Raw genomic sequence first — 23,229 nt, 5'->3', positions numbered from 1 at the left:
AAAGGCTGGGAGAATAGTAACTAAAGGCTGGGGGCACATAGTAACTAAAGACTGGGGGCATAGTAACTAAAGGCTGGGGGCACAGTAACTAAAGGCTGGGGGCCCATAGTAACTACAGGCTGGGGGCATAGTAACTAAAGGCTGGGGGCACAGTAACTAAAGGCTGGGGGCCCATAGTAACTAAAGGCTGGGGGCATAGTAACTAAAGGCTGGGGGCCTATAGTAACTAAAGGCTGGGGGCATAGTAACTAAAGGCTGGGGGCATAGTAACTAAAGGCTGGGGGCCCATAGTAACTAAAGGATGGGGGCATAGTAACTAAAGGCTGGGGGCCCATAGTAACTAAAGGCTGGGGGCATAGTAACTAAAGGCTGGGGGCCCATAGTAACTAAAGGCTGGGGGCCCATAGTAACTAAAGGCTAAGGGGCCATAGTAACTAAAGGCTGGGGGCCCATAGTAACTAAAGGCTGGGGGCCCATAGTAACTAAAGGCTGGGGCCATAGTAACTAAAGGCTGGGGGCCCATAGTAACTAAAGGCTGGGGGCCCATAGTAACTAAAGGCTGGGGGCATAGTAACTAAAGGCTGGGGGCCATAGTAACTAAAGGCTGGGGCCATAGTAACTAAAGGCTGGGGGCCATAGTAACTAAAGGCGAGGGGCCCATAGTAACTAAAGGCTGGGGGCCATAGTAACTAAAGGCTGGGGGCCCATAGTAACTAAAGGCTGGGGGCATAGTAACTAAAGGCTGGGGGCCATAGTAACTAAAGGCTGGGGGCCATAGTAACTAAAGGCTGGGGGCATAGTAACTAAAGGCTGGGGGCCCATAGTAACTAAAGGCTGGGGGCCCATAGTAACTAAAGGCTGGGGGCCCATAGTAACTAAAGGCTGGGGGCCCATAGTAACTAAAGGCTGGGGGCCCATAGTAACTAAAGACTGGGGGCCCATAGTAACTAAAGACTGGGGGCCCATAGTAACTAAAGGCTGGGGGCCATAGTAACTAAAGGCTGGGGGCCCATAGTAACTAAAGGCTGGGGGCCCATAGTAACTAAAGGCTGGGGGCCCATAGTAACTAAAGGCTGGGGGCCCATAGTAACTAAAGGCTGGGGGCCCATAGTAACTAAAGGCTGGGGGCCCATAGTAACTAAAGGCTGGGGGCCCATAGTAACTAAAGGCTGGGGGCCATAGTAACTAAAGGCTGGGGGCCATAGTAACTAAAGGCTGGGGCCCATAGTAACTAAAGGCTGGGGCCATAGTAACTAAAGACTGGGGGGCCCATAGTAACTAAAGACTGGGGGCCCATAGTAACTAAAGGCTGGGGGCCCATAGTAACTAAAGGCTGGGGGCATAGTAACTAAAGGCTGGGGGCCCATAGTAACTAAAGGCTGGGGGCCCATAGTAACTAAAGGCTGGGGGCCCATAGTAACTAAAGGCTGGGGGCCCATAGTAACTAAAGGCTGGGGCCCATAGTAACTAAAGGCTGGGGGCCCATAGTAACTAAAGGCTGGGGGCCCATAGTAACTAAAGGCTGGGGGCCCATAGTAACTAAAGGCTGGGGGCCCATAGTAACTAAAGGCTGGGGGCCATAGTAACTAAAGGCTGGGGGCCCATAGTAACTAAAGGCTGGGGGCCCATAGTAACTAAAGGCTGGGGGCCCATAGTAACTAAAGGCTGGGGGCATAGTAACTAAAGGCTGGGGCCATAGTAACTAAAGGCTGGGGGCATAGTAACTAAAGGCTGGGGGCCCATAGTAACTAAAGGCTGGGGGCCCATAGTAACTAAAGGCTGGGGGCATAGTAACTAAAGGCTGGGGGCATAGTAACTAAAGGCTGGGGCCATAGTAACTAAAGGCTGGGGCCCATAGTAACTAAAGGCTGGGGGCCCATAGTAACTAAAGGCTGGGGGCATAGTAACTAAAGGCTGGGGGCATAGTAACTAAAGGCTGGGGGCCCATAGTAACTAAAGGCTGGGGCCCATAGTAACTAAAGGCTGGGGGCCCATAGTAACTAAAGGCTGGGGGCCATAGTAACTAAAGGCTGGGGGCCATAGTAACTAAAGGCTGGGGGCCCATAGTAACTAAAGGCTGGGGCCCATAGTAACTAAAGACTGGGGGCCCATAGTAACTAAAGGCTGGGGGCCCATAGTAACTAAAGGCTGGGCGCATAGTAACTAAAGGCTGGGGCCATAGTAACTAAAGGCTGGGGGCCCATAGTAACTAAAGGCTGGGGGCCCATAGTAACTAAAGGCTGGGGGCCCATAGTAACTAAAGGCTGGGGGCATAGTAACTAAAGGCTGGGGCCATAGTAACTAAAGGCTGGGGGCCCATAGTAACTAAAGGCTGGGGCCATAGTAACTAAAGGCTGGGGGCCCATAGTAACTAAAGGCTGGGGGCCCATAGTAACTAAAGGCTGGGGCCATAGTAACTAAAGGCTGGGGGCATAGTAACTAAAGACTGGGGGCATAGTAACTAAAGGCTGGGGGCCCATAGTAACTAAAGGCTGGGGCCATAGTAACTAAAGGCTGGGGGCATAGTAACTAAAGGCTGGGGGCCCATAGTAACTAAAGGCTGGGGGCCCATAGTAACTAAAGGCTGGGGGCCCATAGTAACTAAAGGCTGGGGGCCCATAGTAACTAAAGGCTGGGGGCCATAGTAACTAAAGGCAAGGGGCATAGTAACTAAAGGCTGGGGGCCCATAGTAACTAAAGGCTGGGGCCATAGTAACTAAAGGCTGGGGCCATAGTAACTAAAGGCTGGGGGCCATAGTAACTAAAGGCTGGGGCCATAGTAACTAAAGGCTGGGGGCCCATAGTAACTAAAGGCTGGGGGCCATAGTAACTAAAGGCTGGGGGCCCATAGTAACTAAAGGCTGGGGGCCATAGTAACTAAAGGCTGGGGGCCATAGTAACTAAAGGCTGGGGGCATAGTAACTAAAGGCTGGGGCCCATAGTAACTAAAGGCTGGGGGCCCATAGTAACTAAAGGCTGGGGGCATAGTAACTAAAGGCTGGGGCCCATAGTAACTAAAGGCTGGGGGCCATAGTAACTAAAGGCTGGGGCCATAGTAACTAAAGGCTGGGGGCCCATAGTAACTAAAGGCTGGGGCCATAGTAACTAAAGGCTGGGGGCCCATAGTAACTAAAGGCTGGGGCCATAGTAACTAAAGGCTGGGGGCCCATAGTAACTAAAGGCTGGGGGCATAGTAACTAAAGGCTGGGGGCCATAGTAACTAAAGGCTGGGGGCCCATAGTAACTAAAGGCTGGGGGCCCATAGTAACTAAAGGCTGGGGGCCATAGTAACTAAAGGCTGGGGGCCATAGTAACTAAAGGCTGGGGGCATAGTAACTAAAGGCTGGGGGCCCATAGTAACTAAAGGCTGGGGGCCCATAGTAACTAAAGGCTGGGGGCCCATAGTAACTAAAGGCTGGGGGCCCATAGTAACTAAAGGCTGGGGGCCATAGTAACTAAAGGCTGGGGGCCCATAGTAACTAAAGGCTGGGGGCCCATAGTAACTAAAGGCTGGGGGCCCATAGTAACTAAAGGCTGGGGGCCATAGTAACTAAAGGCTGGGGGCCCATAGTAACTAAAGGCTGGGGGCCCATAGTAACTAAAGGCTGGGGGCCCATAGTAACTAAAGGCTGGGGGCCCATAGTAACTAAAGGCTGGGGGCATAGTAACTAAAGGCTGGGGGCCCATAGTAACTAAAGGCTGGGGGCCCATAGTAACTAAAGGCTGGGGGCCATAGTAACTAAAGGCTGGGGGCCATAGTAACTAAAGGCTGGGGGCCCATAGTAACTAAAAGGCTGGGGGCCCATAGTAACTAAAGGCTGGGGGCATAGTAACTAAAGGCTGGGGGCCATAGTAACTAAAGGCTGGGGGCCCATAGTAACTAAAGGCTGGGGGCCCATAGTAACTAAAGGCTGGGGGCCCATAGTAACTAAAGGCTGGGGGCCATAGTAACTAAAGGCTGGGGGCCATAGTAACTAAAGGCTGGGGGCCATAGTAACTAAAGGCTGGGGGCCCATAGTAACTAAAGGCTGGGGGCCCATAGTAACTAAAGGCTGGGGCCATAGTAACTAAAGGCTGGGGCCCATAGTAACTAAAGGCTGGGGGCCCATAGTAACTAAAGGCTGGGGGCCCATAGTAACTAAAGGCTGGGGCCCATAGTAACTAAAGGCTGGGGCCCATAGTAACTAAAGGCTGGGGGCCATAGTAACTAAAGGCTGGGGGCCCATAGTAACTAAAGGCTGGGGCCATAGTAACTAAAGGCTGGGGGCCCATAGTAACTAAAGGCTGGGGCCCATAGTAACTAAAGGCTGGGGGCCCATAGTAACTAAAGGCTGGGGGCATAGTAACTAAAGGCTGGGGGCCCATAGTAACTAAAGGCTGGGGGCCCATAGTAACTAAAGGCTGGGGGCCCATAGTAACTAAAGGCTGGGGGCATAGTAACTAAAGGCTGGGGGCCCATAGTAACTAAAGGCTGGGGCCCATAGTAACTAAAGGCTGGGGGCCCATAGTAACTAAAGGCTGGGGGCCCATAGTAACTAAAGGCTGGGGGCCCATAGTAACTAAAGGCTGGGGGCATAGTAACTAAAGGCTGGGGGCCCATAGTAACTAAAGGCTGGGGGCCCATAGTAACTAAAGGCTGGGGGCATAGTAACTAAAGGCTGGGGGCATAGTAACTAAAGGCTGGGGGCCATAGTAACTAAAGGCTGGGGGCCCATAGTAACTAAAGGCTGGGGGCCCATAGTAACTAAAGGCTGGGGGCCCATAGTAACTAAAGGCTGGGGGCATAGTAACTAAAGGCTGGGGGCATAGTAACTAAAGGCTGGGGGCCCATAGTAACTAAAGGCTGGGGCCCATAGTAACTAAAGGCTGGGGCCCATAGTAACTAAAGGCTGGGGGCATAGTAACTAAAGGCTGGGGGCCCATAGTAACTAAAGGCTGGGGGCCCATAGTAACTAAAGGCTGGGGGCCATAGTAACTAAAGGCTGGGGGCCCATAGTAACTAAAGGCTGGGGGCCATAGTAACTAAAGGCTGGGGGCCCATAGTAACTAAAGGCTGGGGGCATAGTAACTAAAGGCTGGGGGCCCATAGTAACTAAAGGCTGGGGGCCCATAGTAACTAAAGGCTGGGGGCCCATAGTAACTAAAGGCTGGGGGCATAGTAACTAAAGGCTGGGGGCCCATAGTAACTAAAGGCTGGGGGCCATAGTAACTAAAGGCTGGGGGCCCATAGTAACTAAAGGCTGGGGGCCATAGTAACTAAAGGCTGGGGGCCCATAGTAACTAAAGGCTGGGGGCCATAGTAACTAAAGGCTGGGGGCCCATAGTAACTAAAGGCTGGGGGCCCATAGTAACTAAAGGCTGGGGGCCCATAGTAACTAAAGGCTGGGGGCCCATAGTAACTAAAGGCTGGGGGCCATAGTAACTAAAGGCTGGGGGGCCCATAGTAACTAAAGGCTGGGGGCCCATAGTAACTAAAGGCTGGGGCATAGTAACTAAAGGCTGGGGGCCCATAGTAACTAAAGGCTGGGGGCCATAGTAACTAAAGGCTGGGGGCCATAGTAACTAAAGGCTGGGGGCCATAGTAACTAAAGGCTGGGGGCCCATAGTAACTAAAGGCTGGGGGCCCATAGTAACTAAAGGCTGGGGGCCCATAGTAACTAAAGGCTGGGGGCCATAGTAACTAAAGGCTGGGGGCCCATAGTAACTAAAGGCTGGGGGCCCATAGTAACTAAAGGCTGGGGCCATAGTAACTAAAGGCTGGGGCCCATAGTAACTAAAGGCTGGGGGCCATAGTAACTAAAGGCTGGGGGCCCATAGTAACTAAAGGCTGGGGGCCCATAGTAACTAAAGGCTGGGGGCCCATAGTAACTAAAGGCTGGGGGCCCATAGTAACTAAAGGCTGGGGGCCATAGTAACTAAAGGCTGGGGGCCCATAGTAACTAAAGGCTGGGGGCATAGTAACTAAAGGCTGGGGGCCCATAGTAACTAAAGGCTGGGGGCCCATAGTAACTAAAGGCTGGGGGCATAGTAACTAAAGGCTGGGGGCATAGTAACTAAAGGCTGGGGGCCCATAGTAACTAAAGGCTGGGGGCCCATAGTAACTAAAGGCTGGGGGCCCATAGTAACTAAAGGCTGGGGGCCCATAGTAACTAAAGGCTGGGGGCCATAGTAACTAAAGGCTGGGGGCCATAGTAACTAAAGGCTGGGGGCCATAGTAACTAAAGGCTGGGGCCCATAGTAACTAAAGGCTGGGGCATAGTAACTAAAGGCTGGGGCATAGTAACTAAAGGCTGGGGCCATAGTAACTAAAGGCTGGGGGCCCATAGTAACTAAAGGCTGGGGGCCCATAGTAACTAAAGGCTGGGGCCCATAGTAACTAAAGGCTGGGGGCCATAGTAACTAAAGGCTGGGGGCCCATAGTAACTAAAGGCTGGGGCCCATAGTAACTAAAGGCTGGGGCCCATAGTAACTAAAGGCTGGGGGCATAGTAACTAAAGGCTGGGGGCCATAGTAACTAAAGGCTGGGGGCCCATAGTAACTAAAGGCTGGGGGCCCATAGTAACTAAAGGCTGGGGGCATAGTAACTAAAGGCTGGGGGCCCATAGTAACTAAAGGCTGGGGCCCATAGTAACTAAAGGCTGGGGGCCCATAGTAACTAAAGGCTGGGGGCCCATAGTAACTAAAGGCTGGGGGCCCATAGTAACTAAAGGCTGGGGGCCCATAGTAACTAAAGGCTGGGGGCCCATAGTAACTAAAGGCTGGGGCCCATAGTAACTAAAGGCTGGGGGCCCATAGTAACTAAAGGCTGGGGGCCCATAGTAACTAAAGGCTGGGGGCCCATAGTAACTAAAGGCTGGGGCCCATAGTAACTAAAGGCTGGGGGCCCATAGTAACTAAAGGCTGGGGGCCCATAGTAACTAAAGGCTGGGGGCCCATAGTAACTAAAGGCTGGGGCATAGTAACTAAAGGCTGGGGGCCCATAGTAACTAAAGGCTGGGGGCCCATAGTAACTAAAGGCTGGGGGCCCATAGTAACTAAAGGCTGGGCGGCATAGTAACTAAAGGCTGGGGCCCATAGTAACTAAAGGCTGGGGCATAGTAACTAAAGGCTGGGGGCCATAGTAACTAAAGGCTGGGGCCCCATAGTACCTAAAGGCTGGGGGCCCATAGTAACTAAAGGCTGGGGGCCCATAGTAACTAAAGGCTGGGGGCATAGTAACTAAAGGCTGGCGCCATAGTAACTAAAGGCTGGGGCCCATAGTAACTAAAGGCTGGGGGCCATAGTAACTAAAGGCTGGGGGCCATAGTAACTAAAGGCTGGGGCATAGTAACTAAAGGCTGGGGCCCATAGTAACTAAAGGCTGGGGGCATAGTAACTAAAGGCTGGGGGCCCATAGTAACTAAAGGCTGGGGGCATAGTAACTAAAGGCTGGGGCCATAGTAACTAAAGGCTGGGGGCATAGTAACTAAAGGCTGGGGGCCATAGTAACTAAAGGCTGGGGGCATAGTAACTAAAGGCTGGGGGCCCATAGTAACTAAAGGCTGGGGGCATAGTAACTAAAGGCTGGGGCCATAGTAACTAAAGGCTGGGGGCCCATAGTAACTAAAGGCTGGGGGCCCATAGTAACTAAAGACTGGGGCCCATAGTAACTAAAGGCTGGGGGCCCATAGTAACTAAAGGCTGGGGGCCGATAGTAACTAAAGGCTGGGGGCCCATAGTAACTAAAGACTGGGGGCCCATAGTAACTAAAGGCTGGGGCCATAGTAACTAAAGGCTGGGGGCCATAGTAACTAAAGGCTGGGGGCATAGTAACTAAAGGCTGGGGGCCATAGTAACTAAAGGCTGATGGCATAGTAACTAAAGGCTGGGGGCCATAGTAACTAAAGGCTGGGGGCCCATAGTAACTAAAGGCTGGGGGCCCATAGTAACTAAAGGCTTGGGGCCCATAGTAACTAAAGGCTGGGGGACCATAGTAACTAAAGGCTGGGGGCCCATAGTAACTAAAGGCTGGGGGCATAGTAACTAAAGGCTGGGGGCCCATAGTAACTAAAGGCTGGGGGCCCATAGTAACTAAAGGCTGGGGGCCAATAGTAACTAAAGGCTGGGTGCCCATAGTAACTAAAGGCTGGGGGCCTAGTAACTAAAGGCTGGGGGCATAGTAACTAAAGGCTGGGGGCATAGTAACTAAAGACTGGGGGCCATAGTAACTAAAGGCTGGGGGCCCATAGTAACTAAAGGCTGGGGGCCCATAGTAACTAAAGGCTGGGGGCCATAGTAACTAAAGGCTGGGGGCCATAGTAACTAAAGGCTGGGGGCCATAGTAACTAAAGGCTGGGGGCCCATAGTAACTAAAGGCTGGGGGCATAGTAACTAAAGGCTGGGGCCATAGTAACTAAAGCCTGGGGGCCCATAGTAACTACAGACTGGGGGCCCATAGTAACTAAAGGCTGGGGGCATAGTAACTAAAGGCTGGGGGCATAGTAACTAAAGGCTGGGGGCCATAGTAACTAAAGGCTGGGGGCCATAGTAACTAAAGGCTGGGGGCATAGTAACTAAAGGCTGGGGGCCCATAGTAACTAAAGACTGGGGGCCCATAGTAACTAAAGGCTGGGTAGCCCATAGTAACTAAAGGCTGGGGGCCCATAGTAACCAAAGACTGGGGGCCATAGTAACTAAAGGCTGGGGGCCCATAGTAACTAAAGGCTGGGGGCCCATAGTAACTAAAGACTGGGGGCCCATAGTAACTAAAGGCTGAGGGTCCATAGTAACTAAAGGCTGGGGGTCCATAGTAACTAAAGGCTGGGGGCATAGTAACTAAAGGCTGGGGGCCCATAGTAACTAAAGGCTGGGGGCCCATAGTAACTAAAGGCTGGGGGCCCATAGTAACTAAAGGCTGGGGGTCCATAGTAACTAAAGGCTGGGGGCATAGTAACTAAAGGCTGGGGGCCCATAGTAACTAAAGACTGGGGGCCCATAGTAACTAAAGGCTGGGGGCCATAGTAACTAAAGGCTGGGGGCCCATAGTAACTAAAGGCTGGGGGCATAGTAACTAAAGGCTGGGGCCATAGTAACTAAAGCCTGGGGGCCCATAGTAACTACAGACTGGGGGCCCATAGTAACTAAAGGCTGGGGGCATAGTAACTAAAGGCTGGGGGCATAGTAACTAAAGGCTGGGGGCCATAGTAACTAAAGGCTAAGGGCCCATAGTAACTAAAGGCTGGGGGCCCATAGTAACTAAAGGCTGGGGGCCCATAGTAACTAAAGGCTGGGGGCATAGTAACTAAAGGCTGGGGTCCCATAGTAACTAAAGGCTGGGGGCCCATAGTAACTAAAGACTGGGGGCCCATAGTAACTAAAGGCTGAGGGTCCATAGTAACTAAAGGCTGGGGGTCCATAGTAACTAAAGGCTGGGGGCATAGTAACTAAAGGCTGGAGGCCCATAGTAACTAAAGGCTGGTGGCCCATAGTAACTAAAGGCTGGGGGCCCATAGTAACTAAAGGCTGGGGGCCCATAGTAACTAAAGGCTGGGGGTCCATAGTAACTAAAGGCTGGGGGCATAGTAACTAAAGGCTGGGGGCCCATAGTAACTAAAGACTGGGAGACATAGTAACTAAAGGCTGGGGGCCATAGTAACTAAAGGCTGGGGGCCCATAGTAACTAAAGGCTGGGGGCATAGTAACTAAAGGCTGGGGCCATAGTAACTAAAGCCTGGGGGCCCATAGTAACTACAGACTGGGGGCCCATAGTAACTAAAGGCTGGGGGCATAGTAACTAAAGGCTGGGGGCATAGTAACTAAAGGCTGGGGGCCATAGTAACTAAAGGCTGGGGGCCCATAGTAACTAAAGGCTGGGGGCCATAGTAACTAAAGACTGGGGGCATAGTAACTAAAGGCTGGGGGCCCATAGTAACTAAAGGCTGGGGGGCCCATAGTAACTAAAGGCTGGGTAGCCCATAGTAACTAAAGGCTGGGGGCCCATAGTAACTAAAGGCTGGGGGCATAGTAACTAAAGGCTGGGGGCCCATAGTAACTAAAGGCTGGGGGCCCATAGTAACTAAAGACTGGGGGGCCATAGTAACTAAAGGCTGAGGGTCCATAGTAACTAAAGGCTGGGGGTCCATAGTAACTAAAGACTTGGGGCGTAGTAACTAAAGGCTGGGGGCCCATACTAACTAAAGGCTGGTGGCCCATAGTAACTAATGCCTGGGGACCCATAGTAACTAAAGGCTGGGGGCCATAGTAACTAAAGGCTGGGGGTCCATAGTAACTAAAGGCTGGGGGCATAGTAACTAAAGGCTGGGGGCCCATAGTAACTAAAGACTGGGGACCCATAGTAACTAAAGGCTGGGGGCCATAGTAACTAAAGGCTGGGGGCCCATAGTAACTAAAGACTGGGAGACATAGTAACTAAAGGGTGGGGGCCATAGTAACTAAAGGCTGGGGGCCCATAGTAACTAAAGGCTGGGGGCATAGTAACTAAAGGCTGGGGCCATAGTAACTAAAGGCTGGGGGCCATAGTAACTAAAGACTGGGGGCATAGTAACTAAAGGCTGGGGGCCCATAGTAACTAAAGGCTGGGGGCCCATAGTAACTAAAGGCTGGGTAGCCCATAGTAACTAAAGGCTGGGGGCCCATAGTAACTAAAGGCTGGGGGCATAGTAACTAAAGGCTGGGGGCCCATAGTAACTAAAGGCTGGGGGCCCATAGTAACTAAAGACTGGGGGGCCATAGTAACTAAAGGCTGAGGGTCCATAGTAACTAAAGGCTGGGGGTCCATAGTAACTAAAGACTTGGGGCGTAGTAACTAAAGGCTGGGGGCCCATACTAACTAAAGGCTGGTGGCCCATAGTAACTAAAGGCTGGGGACCCATAGTAACTAAAGGCTGGGGGCCATAGTAACTAAAGGCTGGGGGTCCATAGTAACTAAAGGCTGGGGGCATAGTAACTAAAGGCTGGGGGCCCATAGTAACTAAAGACTGGGGACCCATAGTAACTAAAGGCTGGGGGCCATAGTAACTAAAGGCTGGGGGCCCATAGTAACTAAAGGCTGGGGGCATAGTAACTAAAGGCTGGGGCCATAGTAACTAAAGCCTGGGGGCCCATAGTAACTACAGACTGGGGGCCCATAGTAACTAAAGGCTGGGGGCATAGTAACTAAAGGCTGGGGGCATAGTAACTAAAGGCTGGGGGCCATAGTAACTAAAGGCTGGGGGCCCATAGTAACTAAAGGCTGGGGGCCCATAGTAACTAAAGGCTGGGGGCATAGTAACTAAAGGCTGGGGGCCCATAGTAACTAAAGACTGGGGGCCCATAGTAACTAAAGGCTGGGGGTCCATAGTAACTAAAGGCTGGGGGCCCACAGTAACTAAAGGCTGGGGGCCCATAGTAACTAAAGGCTGGGGGCCCATAGTAACTAAAGGCTGGGGGCCCATAGTAACTAAAGGCTGGGGGCATAGTAACTAAAGGCTGGGGGCCCATAGTAACTAAAGGCTGGGGGCCCATAGTAACTAAAGGCTGGGGCCATAGTAACTAAAGGCTGGGGGCCCATAGTAACTAAAGACTGGGGGCATAGTAACTAAAGGCTGGGGCCATAGTAACTAAAGGCTGGGGACCATAGTAACTAAAGACTGGGGGCATAGTAACTAAAGGCTGGGGGCCCATAGTAACTAAAGGCTGGGGGCCCATAGTAACCAAAGGCTGGGTAGCCCATAGTAACTAAAGGCTGGGTAGCCCATAGTAACTAAAGGCTGGGGGCCCATAGTAACTAAAGGCTGGGGGCATAGTAACTAAAGGCTGGGGGCCCATAGTAACTAAAGGCTGGGGACATAGTAACTAAAGGCTGGGGGCCCATTGTAACTAAAGGCTGGGGGCCCATAGTAACTAAAGACTGGGGGCCCATAGTAAATAAAGGCTGGGGGTCCATAGTAACTAAAGGCTGGGGGTCCATAGTAACTAAAGGCTGGGGGCATAGTAACTAAAGGCTGGGGGCCCATAGTAACTAAAGGCTGGGGGCCCATAGTAACTAAAGGCTGGGGGCCCATAGTAACTAAAGGCTGGGGGCCCATAGTAACTAAAGGCTGGGGGTCCATAGTAACTAAAGGCTGGGGGCATAGTAACTAAAGGCCGGGGGCCCATAGTAACTAAAGGCTGGGGGCATAGTAACTAAAGGCTGGGGGCCCATAGTAACTAAAGGCTGGGGGCCCATAGTAACTAAAGGCTGGGGGCCCATAGTAACTAAAGGCTGGGGGCCCATAGGAACTAAAGGCTGGGGGTCCATAGTAACTAAAGGCTGGGGGCATAGTAACTAAAGGCTGGGGGCCCATAGTAACTAAAGGCTGGGGGCCCATAGTAACTAAAGGCTGGGGGCATAGTAACTAAAGGCTGGGGGCCCATAGTAACTAAAGGCTGGGGGCATAGTAACTAAAAGCTGGGAGCCCATAGTAACTAAAGGCTGGGGGCATAGTAACTAAAGGATAGGGCCATAGTAACTAAAGGCTGGGGGCCAATAGTAACTAAAGGCTGGGGGCATAGTAACTAAAGGCTGGGGGCCCATAGTAACTAAAGGCTGGGGGCATAGTAACTAAAGGCTGGGGCCCATAGTAACTAAAGGCTGGGGCCATAGTAACTAAAGACAGGGGGCCCATAGTAACTAAAGGCTGGGGGCCCATAGTAACTAAAGGCTGGGGGCCCATAGTAACTAAAGGATGGGGGCCATAGTAACTAAAGACTGGGGGCCCATAGTAACTAAAGGCTGGGGGCCATAGTAACTAAAGGCTGGGGGCCCATAGTAACTAAAGGCTGGGGGCATAGTAACTAAAGGCTGGGGCCATAGTAACTAAAGCCTGGGGGCCCATAGTAACTACAGACTGGGGGCCCATAGTAACTAAAGGCTGGGGGCATAGTAACTAAAGGCTGGGGGGCATAGTAACTAAAGGCTGGGGGCCATAGTAAATAAAGGTTGGGGGCCATAGTAACTAAAGGCTGGGGGCCATAGTAACTAAAGACTGGGGGCCATAGTAACTGAGGCCCATAGTAACTAAAGACTGGGGGCCCATAGTAACTAAAGGCTGGGGGCCCATAGTAACTAAAGGCTGGGGGCCCATAGTAACTAAAGGCTGGGGGTCCATAGTAACTAAAGGCTGGGGGCCATAGTAACTAAAGGCTGGGGGCCCATAGTAACTATAGACTGGGGGCATAGTAACTAAAGGCTGGGGGCCCATAGTAACTAAAGGCTGGGGGCACATAGTAACTAAAGGCTGGGGGCCCATAGTAACTAAAGGCTGGGGGCCCATAGTAACTAAAGGCTGGGGGCATAGTAACTAAAGACAGGGGGCCCATAGTAACTAAAGGCTGGGGGCCCATAGTAACTAAAGGCTGGGGGCCCATAGTAACTAAAGGCTGGGGGCATAGTAACTAAAGGCTGGGGGCATAGTAACTAAAGGCTGGGGGCATAGTAACTAAAAGCTGGGGGCCCATAGTAACTAATGGCTGGGGGCATAGTAAGTAAAGGCTGGGGGCATAGTAACTAAAGGCTGGGGGCCATAGTAACTAAAGGCTGCGGGCATAGTAACTAAAGGCTGGGGCCCAGTAGTAACTAAAGGCTGGGGGCCCATAGTAACTAAAGGCTGGGGGCCCATAGTAACTAAAGGCTGGGGGCCCATAGTAACTAAAGGCTGGGGGCATAGTAACTAAAGGCTGGGGGCATAGTAACTAAAGGCTGGGGGCCCATAGTAACTAAAGGCTGGGGGCATAGTAACTAAAGGCTGGGGGCACATAGTAACTAAAGGCTGGGGGCATAGTAACTAAAGGCTGGGGGCACAGTAACTAAAGGCTGGGGGCCCATAGTAACTAAAGGCTGGGGGCCCATAGTAACTAAAGGCTGGGGGCATAGTAACTAAAGGCTGGGGGCCCATAGTAACTAAAGGCTGGGGGCCCATAGTAACTAAAGGCTGGGGGCCCATAGTAACTAAAGACTGGGGGCCCATAGTAACTAAAGGCTGGGGGCCATAGTAACTAAAGAATGGGGGCCCATAGTAACTAAAGGCTGGGGGCATAGTAACTAAAGGCTGGGGCCATAGTAACTAAAGCCGGGGGCCCATAGTAACTACAGACTGGGGGCCCATAGTAACTAAAGGCTGGGGGCATAGTAACTAAAGGCTGGGGGCATAGTAACTAAAGGCTGGGGGCCATAGTAAATAAAGGTTGGGGGCCATAGTAACTAAAGGCTGGGGGCCCATAGTAACTAAAGGCTGGGGGCCATAGTAACTAAAGACTGGGGGCATAGTAACTAAAGGCTGGGGGCCCATAGTAACTAAAGGCTGGGGGCCCATAGTAACCAAAGACTGGGTAGCCCATAGTAACTAAAGGCTGGGGGCCCATAGTAACTAAAGGCTGGGGGCCCATAGTAACTAAAGGCTGGGGGCCCATAGTAACTAAAGGCTGGGGGCCCATAGTAACTAAAGACTGGGGGCCCATAGTAACTAAAGGCTGGGGGTCCATAGTAACTAAAGGCTGGGGGTCCATAGTAACTAAAGGCTGGGGGCATAGTAACTAAAGGCTGGGGGCCCATAGTAACTAAAGGCTGGGGGCCCATAGTAACTAAAGGCTGGGGGCCCATAGTAACTAAAGGCTGGGGGCCCAGAGTAACTAAAGGCTGGAGGTCCATAGTAACTAAAGGCTGGGGGCATAGTAACTAAAGGCTGGGGATCCCATAGTAACTAAAGTCTGGGGGCATAGTAACTAAAGGCTGGGGGCCCATAGTAACTAAAGGCTGGGGGCCCATAGTAACTAAAGGCTGGGGGCCCATAGTAACTAAAGTCTGGGGGCCCATAGGAACTAAAGGCTGGGGGCCCATAGGAACTAAAGGCTGGGGGTCCATAGTAACTAAAGGCTGGGGGCATAGTAACTAAAGGCTGGGGGCCCATAGTAACTAAAGGCTGGGGGCATAGTAAGTAAAGGCTGGGGGCATAGTAACTAAAGGCTGGGGGCCCATAGTAACTAAAGGCTGGGGGCATAGTAACTAAAGGCTGGGGCCCATAGTAACTAAAGGCTGGGGGCATAGTAACTAAAGGCTGGGAGCCTATAGTAACTAAAGGCTGGGGGCATAGTAACTAAAGGCTGGGGCCATAGTAACTAAAGGCTGGGGGCCCATAGTAACTAAAGGCTGGGGCCATAGTAACTAAAGACTGGGAGCCCATAGTAACTAAAGGCTGGGGGCATAGTAACTAAAGGCTGGGGGCCCATAGTAACTAAAGGCTGGGGACATAGTAACTAAAGGCTGGGGGCCCATTGTAACTAAAGGCTGGGGACCCATAGTAACTAAAGACTGGGGGCCCATAGTAAATAAAGGCTGGGGGTCCATAGTAACTAAAGGCTGGGGGTCCATAGTAACTAAAGGCTGGGAGCATAGTAACTAAAGGCTGGGGGCCCATAGTAACTAAAGGCTGGGGGCCCATAGTAACTAAAGGCTGGGGGCCCATAGTAACTAAAGGCTGGGGGCCCATAGTAACTAAAGGCTGGGGGTCCATAGTAACTAAAGGCTGGGGGCATAGTAACTAAAGGCTGGGGGCCCATAGTAACTAAAGGCTGGGGGCATAGTAACTAAAGGCTGGGGGCCCATAGTAACTAAAGGCTGGGGGCCCATAGTAACTAAAGGCTGGGGGCCCATAGTAACTAAAGGCTGGGGGCCCATAGGAACTAAAGGCTGGGGGTCCATAGTAACTAAAGGCTGGGGGCATAGTAACTAAAGGCTGGGGGCCCATAGTAACTAAAGGCTGGGGGCCCATAGTAACTAAAGGCTGGGGGCATAGTAACTAAAGGCTGGGGGCCCATAGTCACTAAAGGCTGGGGGCATAGTAACTAAAAGCTGGGGGCCCATAGTAACTAAAGGCTGGGGGCCCATAGTAACTAAAGGCTGGGGGCCCATAGTAACTAAAGACTGGGGGCCCATAGTAACTAAAGGCTGGGGGCCATAGTAACTAAAGAATGGGGGCCCATAGTAACTAAAGGCTGGGGGCATAGTAACTAAAGGCTGGGGCCATAGTAACTAAAGCCGGGGGGCCCATAGTAACTACAGACTGGGGGCCCATAGTAACTAAAGGCTGGGGGCATAGTAACTAAAGGCTGGGGGCATAGTAACTAAAGGCTGGGGGCCATAGTAAATAAAGGTTGGGGGCCATAGTAACTAAAGGCTGGGGGCCCATAGTAACTAAAGGCTGGGGGCCATAGTAACTAAAGACTGGGGGCATAGTAACTAAAGGCTGGGGGCCCATAGTAACTAAAGGCTGGGGGCCCATAGTAACCAAAGACTGGGTAGCCCATAGTAACTAAAGGCTGGGGGCCCATAGTAACTAAAGGCTGGGGGCCCATAGTAACTAAAGGCTGGGGGCCCATAGTAACTAAAGGCTGGGGGCCCATAGTAACTAAAGACTGAGGGCCCATAGTAACTAAAGGCTGGGGGTCCATAGTAACTAAAGGCTGGGGGTCCATAGTAACTAAAGGCTGGGGGCATAGTAACTAAAGGCTGGGGGCCCATAGTAACTAAAGGCTGGGGGCCCATAGTAACTAAAGGCTGGGGGCCCATAGTAACTAAAGGCTGGGGGCCCAGAGTAACTAAAGGCTGGAGGTCCATAGTAACTAAAGGCTGGGGGCATAGTAACTAAAGGCTGGGGATCCCATAGTAACTAAAGTCTGGGGGCATAGTAACTAAAGGCTGGGGGCCCATAGTAACTAAAGGCTGGGGGCCCATAGTAACTAAAGGCTGGGGGCCCATAGTAACTAAAGTCTGGGGGCCCATAGGAACTAAAGGCTGGGGGCCCATAGGAACTAAAGGCTGGGGGTCCATAGTAACTAAAGGCTGGGGGCATAGTAACTAAAGGCTGGGGGCCCATAGTAACTAAAGGCTGGGGGCATAGTAAGTAAAGGCTGGGGGCATAGTAACTAAAGGCTGGGGGCCCATAGTAACTAAAGGCTGGGGCATAGTAACTAAAGGCTGGGGCCCATAGTAACTAAAGGCTGGGGGCATAGTAACTAAAGGCTGGGAGCCTATAGTAACTAAAGGCTGGGGGCATAGTAACTAAAGGCTGGGGCCATAGTAACTAAAGGCTGGGGGCCCATAGTAACTAAAGGTTGGGGCCATAGTAACTAAAGACTGGGAGCCCATAGTAACTAAAGGCTGGGGGCATAGTAACTAAAGGCTGGGGGCCCATAGTAACTAAAGGCTGGGGACATAGTAACTAAAGGCTGGGGGCCCATTGTAACTAAAGGCTGGGGACCCATAGTAACTAAAGACTGGGGGCACATAGTGAATAAAGGCTGGGGGTCCATAGTAACTAAAGGCTGGGGGTCCATAGTAACTAAAGGCTGGGAGCATAGTAACTAAAGGCTGGGGGCCCATAGTAACTAAAGGCTGGGGGCCCATAGTAACTAAAGGCTGGGGGCCCATAGTAACTAAAGGCTGGGGGCCCATAGTAACTAAAGGCTGGGGGTCCATAGTAACTAAAGGCTGGGGGCATAGTAACTAAAGGCTGGGGGCCCATAGTAACTAAAGGCTGGGGGCATAGTAACTAAAGGCTGGGGGCCCATAGTAACTAAAGGCTGGGGGCCCATAGTAACTAAAGGCTGGGGGCCCATAGTAACTAAAGGCTGGGGGCCCATAGGAACTAAAGGCTGGGGGTCCATAGTAACTAAAGGCTGGGGGCATAGTAACTAAAGGCTGGGGGCCCATAGTAACTAAAGGCTGGGGGCCCATAGTAACTAAAGGCTGGGGGCATAGTAACTAAAGGCTGGGGGCCCATAGTCACTAAAGGCTGGGGGCATAGTAACTAAAAGCTGGGAGCCCATAGTAACTAAAGGCTGGGGGCATAGTAATTAAAGGATAGGGCCATAGTAACTAAAGGCTGGGGGCCCATAGTAACTAAAGGCTGGGGGCCCATAGTAACTAAAGGCTGGGGGCCCAGAGTAACTAAAGGCTGGAGGTCCATAGTAACTAAAGGCTGGGGGCATAGTAACTAAAGGCTGGGGATCCCATAGTAACTAAAGTCTGGGGGCATAGTAACTAAAGGCTGGGGGCCCATAGTAACTAAAGGCTGGGGGCCCATAGTAACTAAAGGCTGGGGGCCCATAGTAACTAAAGTCTGGGGGCCCATAGGAACTAAAGGCTGGGGGCCCATAGGAACTAAAGGCTGGGGGTCCATAGTAACTAAAGGCTGGGGGCATAGTAACTAAAGGCTGGGGCCCATAGTAACTAAAGGCTGGGGGCATAGTAAGTAAAGGCTGGGGGCATAGTAACTAAAGGCTGGGGGCCCATAGTAACTAAAGGCTGGGGGCATAGTAACTAAAGGCTGGGGGCCCATAGTAACTAAAGGCTGGGGGCATAGTAACTAAAGGCTGGGAGCCTATAGTAACTAAAGGCTGGGGGCATAGTAACTAAAGGCTGGGGCCATAGTAACTAAAGGCTGGGGGCCCATAGTAACTAAAGGTTGGGGCCATAGTAACTAAAGACTGGGAGCCCATAGTAACTAAAGGCTGGGGGCATAGTAACTAAAGGCTGGGGGCCCATAGTAACTAAAGGCTGGGGACATAGTAACTAAAGGCTGGGGGCCCATTGTAACTAAAGGCTGGGGACCCATAGTAACTAAAGACTGGGGGCACATAGTAAATAAAGGCTGGGGGTCCATAGTAACTAAAGGCTGGGGGTCCATAGTAACTAAAGGCTGGGAGCATAGTAACTAAAGGCTGGGGGCCCATAGTAACTAAAGGCTGGGGGCCCATAGTAACTAAAGGCTGGGGGCCCATAGTAACTAAAGGCTGGGGGCCCATAGTAACTAAAGGCTGGGGGTCCATAGTAACTAAAGGCTGGGGGCATAGTAACTAAAGGCTGGGGGCCCATAGTAACTAAAGGCTGGGGGCATAGTAACTAAAGGCTGGGGGCCCATAGTAACTAAAGGCTGGGGGCCCATAGTAACTAAAGGCTGGGGGCCCATAGTAACTAAAGGCTGGGGGCCCATAGGAACTAAAGGCTGGGGGTCCATAGTAACTAAAGGCTGGGGCATAGTAACTAAAGGCTGGGGGCCCATAGTAACTAAAGGCTGGGGGCCCATAGTAACTAAAGGCTGGGGGCATAGTAACTAAAGGCTGGGGGCCCATAGTCACTAAAGGCTGGGGGCATAGTAACTAAAAGCTGGGAGCCCATAGTAACTAAAGGCTGGGGGCATAGTAATTAAAGGATAGGGCCATAGTAACTAAAGGCTGGGGGCCCATAGTAACTAAAGGCTGGGGGCATAGTAACTAAAGGCTGGGGGCCCATAGTAACTAAAGGCTGGGGGCATAGTAACTAAAGGCTGGGGCCCATAGTAACTAAAGGCTGGGGCCATAGTAACTAAAGGCTGGGAGCCCATAGTAACTAAAGGCTGGGGGCCCATAGTAACTAAAGGCTGGGGGCATAGTAACTAAAGACAGGGGGCCCATAGTAACTAAAGGCTGGGGGCCCATAGTAACTAAAGGCTGGGGGCCCATAGTAACTAAAGGCTGGGGGCCATAGTAACTAAAGAATGGGGGCCCATAGTAACTAAAGGCTGGGGGCAATAGTAACTAAAGGCTGGGGCCATAGTAACTAAAGGCTGGGGGCCCATAGTAACTAAAGATTGGGGGCCCATAGTAACTAAAGGCTGGGGCCATAGTAACTAAAGGCTGGGGGCCCATAGTAACTAAAGGCTGGGGCATAGTAACTAAAGACTGGGGGCCCATAGTAACTAAAGGCTGGGGGCCCATAGTAACTAAAGGCTGGGGGCATAGTAACTAAAGGCTGGGGGCATAGTAACTAAAGGCTGGGGCCCATAGTAACTAAAGGCTGGGGCCATAGTAACTAAAGGCTGGGAGCCCATAGTAACTAAAGGCTGGGGGCCCATAGTAACTAAAGGCTGGGGGCATAGTAACTAAAGGCTGGGGGCATAGTAACTAAAGGCTGGGGTCATAGTAACTAAAGGCTGGGGGCCCATAGTAACTAAAGGCTGGGGGCATAGTAACTAAAGGCTGGGGGCATAGTAACTAAAGGCTGGGGCCATAGTAACTAAAGGCTGGGGGCCCATAGTAACTAAAGATTGGGGGCCCATAGTAACTAAAGGCTGGGGCCATAGTAACTAAAGGCTGGGGGCCCATAGTAACTAAAGACTGGGGGCATAGTAAGTAAAGGCTGGGGGCATAGTAACTAAAGGCTGGGGGCCCATAGTAACTAAAGGCTGGGGGCATAGTAACTAAAGGCTGGGGGCCCATAGTAACTAAAGGCTGGGGGCATAGTAACTAAAGGCTGGGAGCCTATAGTAACTAAAGGCTGGGGGCATAGTAACTAAAGGCTGGGGCCATAGTAACTAAAGGCTGGGGGCCCATAGTAACTAAAGGCTGGGGCCATAGTAACTAAAGACTGGGAGCCCATAGTAACTAAAGGCTGGGGGCATAGTAACTAAAGGCTGGGGGCCCATAGTAACTAAAGGCTGGGGACATAGTAACTAAAGGCTGGGGGCCCATTGTAACTAAAGGCTGGGGACCCATAGTAACTAAAGACTGGGGGCCCATAGTAAATAAAGGCTGGGGGTCCATAGTAACTAAAGGCTGGGGGTCCATAGTAACTAAAGGCTGGGAGCATAGTAACTAAAGGCTGGGGGCCCATAGTAACTAAAGGCTGGGGGCCCATAGTAACTAAAGGCTGGGGGCCCATAGTAACTAAAGGCTGGGGGCCCATAGTAACTAAAGGCTGGGGGTCCATAGTAACTAAAGGCTGGGGGCATAGTAACTAAAGGCTGGGGCCCATAGTAACTAAAGGCTGGGGGCATAGTAACTAAAGGCTGGGGGCCCATAGTAACTAAAGGCTGGGGGCCCATAGTAACTAAAGGCTGGGGGCCCATAGTAACTAAAGGCTGGGGGCCCATAGGAACTAAAGGCTGGGGGTCCATAGTAACTAAAGGCTGGGGGCATAGTAACTAAAGGCTGGGGCCCATAGTAACTAAAGGCTGGGGGCCCATAGTAACTAAAGGCTGGGGGCATAGTAACTAAAGGCTGGGGGCCCATAGTCACTAAAGGCTGGGGGCATAGTAACTAAAAGCTGGGAGCCCATAGTAACTAAAGGCTGGGGGCATAGTAATTAAAGGATAGGGCCATAGTAACTAAAGGCTGGGGGCCCATAGTAACTAAAGGCTGGGGGCATAGTAACTAAAGGCTGGGGGCCCATAGTAACTAAAGGCTGGGGGCATAGTAACTAAAGGCTGGGGCCCATAGTAACTAAAGGCTGGGGCCATAGTAACTAAAGGCTGGGAGCCCATAGTAACTAAAGGCTGGGGGCCCATAGTAACTAAAGGCTGGGGGCATAGTAACTAAAGACAGGGGGCCCATAGTAACTAAAGGCTGGGGGCCCATAGTAACTAAAGGCTGGGGGCCCATAGTAACTAAAGGCTGGGGCCATAGTAACTAAAGAATGGGGGCCCATAGTAACTAAAGGCTGGGGGCAATAGTAACTAAAGGCTGGGGCCATAGTAACTAAAGGCTGGGGGCCCATAGTAACTAAAGATTGGGGGCCCATAGTAACTAAAGGCTGGGGCCATAGTAACTAAAGGCTGGGGGCCCATAGTAACTAAAGGCTGGGGCATAGTAACTAAAGACTGGGGGCCCATAGTAACTAAAGGCTGGGGGCCCATAGTAACTAAAGGCTGGGGGCATAGTAACTAAAGGCTGGGGGCATAGTAACTAAAGGCTGGGGCCCATAGTAACTAAAGGCTGGGGCCATAGTAACTAAAGGCTGGGAGCCCATAGTAACTAAAGGCTGGGGGCCCATAGTAACTAAAGGCTGGGGGCATAGTAACTAAAGGCTGGGGGCATAGTAACTAAAGGCTGGGGTCATAGTAACTAAAGGCTGGGGGCCCATAGTAACTAAAGGCTGGGGGCATAGTAACTAAAGGCTGGGGGCATAGTAACTAAAGGCTGGGGCCATAGTAACTAAAGGCTGGGGGCCCATAGTAACTAAAGATTGGGGGCCCATAGTAACTAAAGGCTGGGGCCATAGTAACTAAAGGCTGGGGGCCCATAGTAACTAAAGGCTGGGGCATAGTAACTAAAGACTGGGGGCCCATAGTAACTAAAGGGTGGGGGCCCATAGTAACTAAAGGCTGGGGGCATAGTAACTAAAGGCTGGGGGCATAGTAACTAAAGGCTGGGGGCATAGTAACTAAAGGCTGGGGGCCCATAGTAACTAAAGGCGTTGGGCATAGTAACTAAAGGCTGGGGGCCCATAGTAACTAAAGGCTGGGCCCATAGTAACTAAAGGCTGGGGGCCCATAGTAACTAAAGGCTGGGGGCCCATAGTAACTAAAGGCTGGGGGCCCATAGTAAATAAAGGCTGGGGGCCCATAGTAACTAAAGGCTGGGGGCCCATAGTAACTAAAGGCTGGGGGCCCATAGTAACTAACGGCTGAGGGCATAGTAACTAAAGGCTGGGAGCCCATAGTAACTAAAGGCTTGGGGCCCATATTAACTAAAGGCTGGGGGCCCATAGTAACTAAAGGCTGTCGGCATAATAACTAAAGGCTGGGGGCCCATAGTAACTAAAGGCTGGGGGCATAGTAACTAAAGGCTGGGGGTATAGTAACTAAATGCTGGGGCCCCATAGTACCTAAAAGCTGGGGGCCCATAGTAACTAAAGGCTGGGGGCCCATAGTAACTAAAGGCTGGGGGCATAGTAACTACAGGCTGGCGGCCCATAGTAACTAAAGGCTGGGGCCCATAATAACAAAATGCTGGGGGCATAGTAACTAAAGGCTGGGGGGCCATAGTAACTAAAGGCTGGGGCATAGTAACTAAAGGGTGGGCCCATAGTAACTAAAGGCTGGGGGCATAGTAACTAAAGGGTGGGGGCCCATAGTGACTAAAGGCTGGGGGCATAGTAACTAAAGGCTGGGGCCATAGTAACTAAAGGCTGGGGGCATAGTAACTAAAGACAGGGGGCCCATAGTAACTAAAGGCTGGGGGCCCATAGTAACTAAAGGCTGGGGGCCCATAGTAACTAAAGGCTGGGGGCCATAGTAACTAAAGAATGGGGGCCCATAGTAACTAAAGGCTGGGGGCAATAGTAACTAAAGGCTGGGGCCATAGTAACTAAAGGCTGGGGGCCCATAGTAACTAAAGATTGGGGGCCCATAGTAACTAAAGGCTGGGGCCATAGTAACTAAAGGCTGGGGGCCCATA

Source organism: Salmo salar, chromosome ssa23 (genome assembly GCF_905237065.1).
Source record: "Salmo salar chromosome ssa23, Ssal_v3.1, whole genome shotgun sequence".
Lineage (NCBI taxonomy): Eukaryota > Metazoa > Chordata > Actinopteri > Salmoniformes > Salmonidae > Salmo > Salmo salar.
This window is presented reverse-complemented; position numbering follows the sequence as displayed.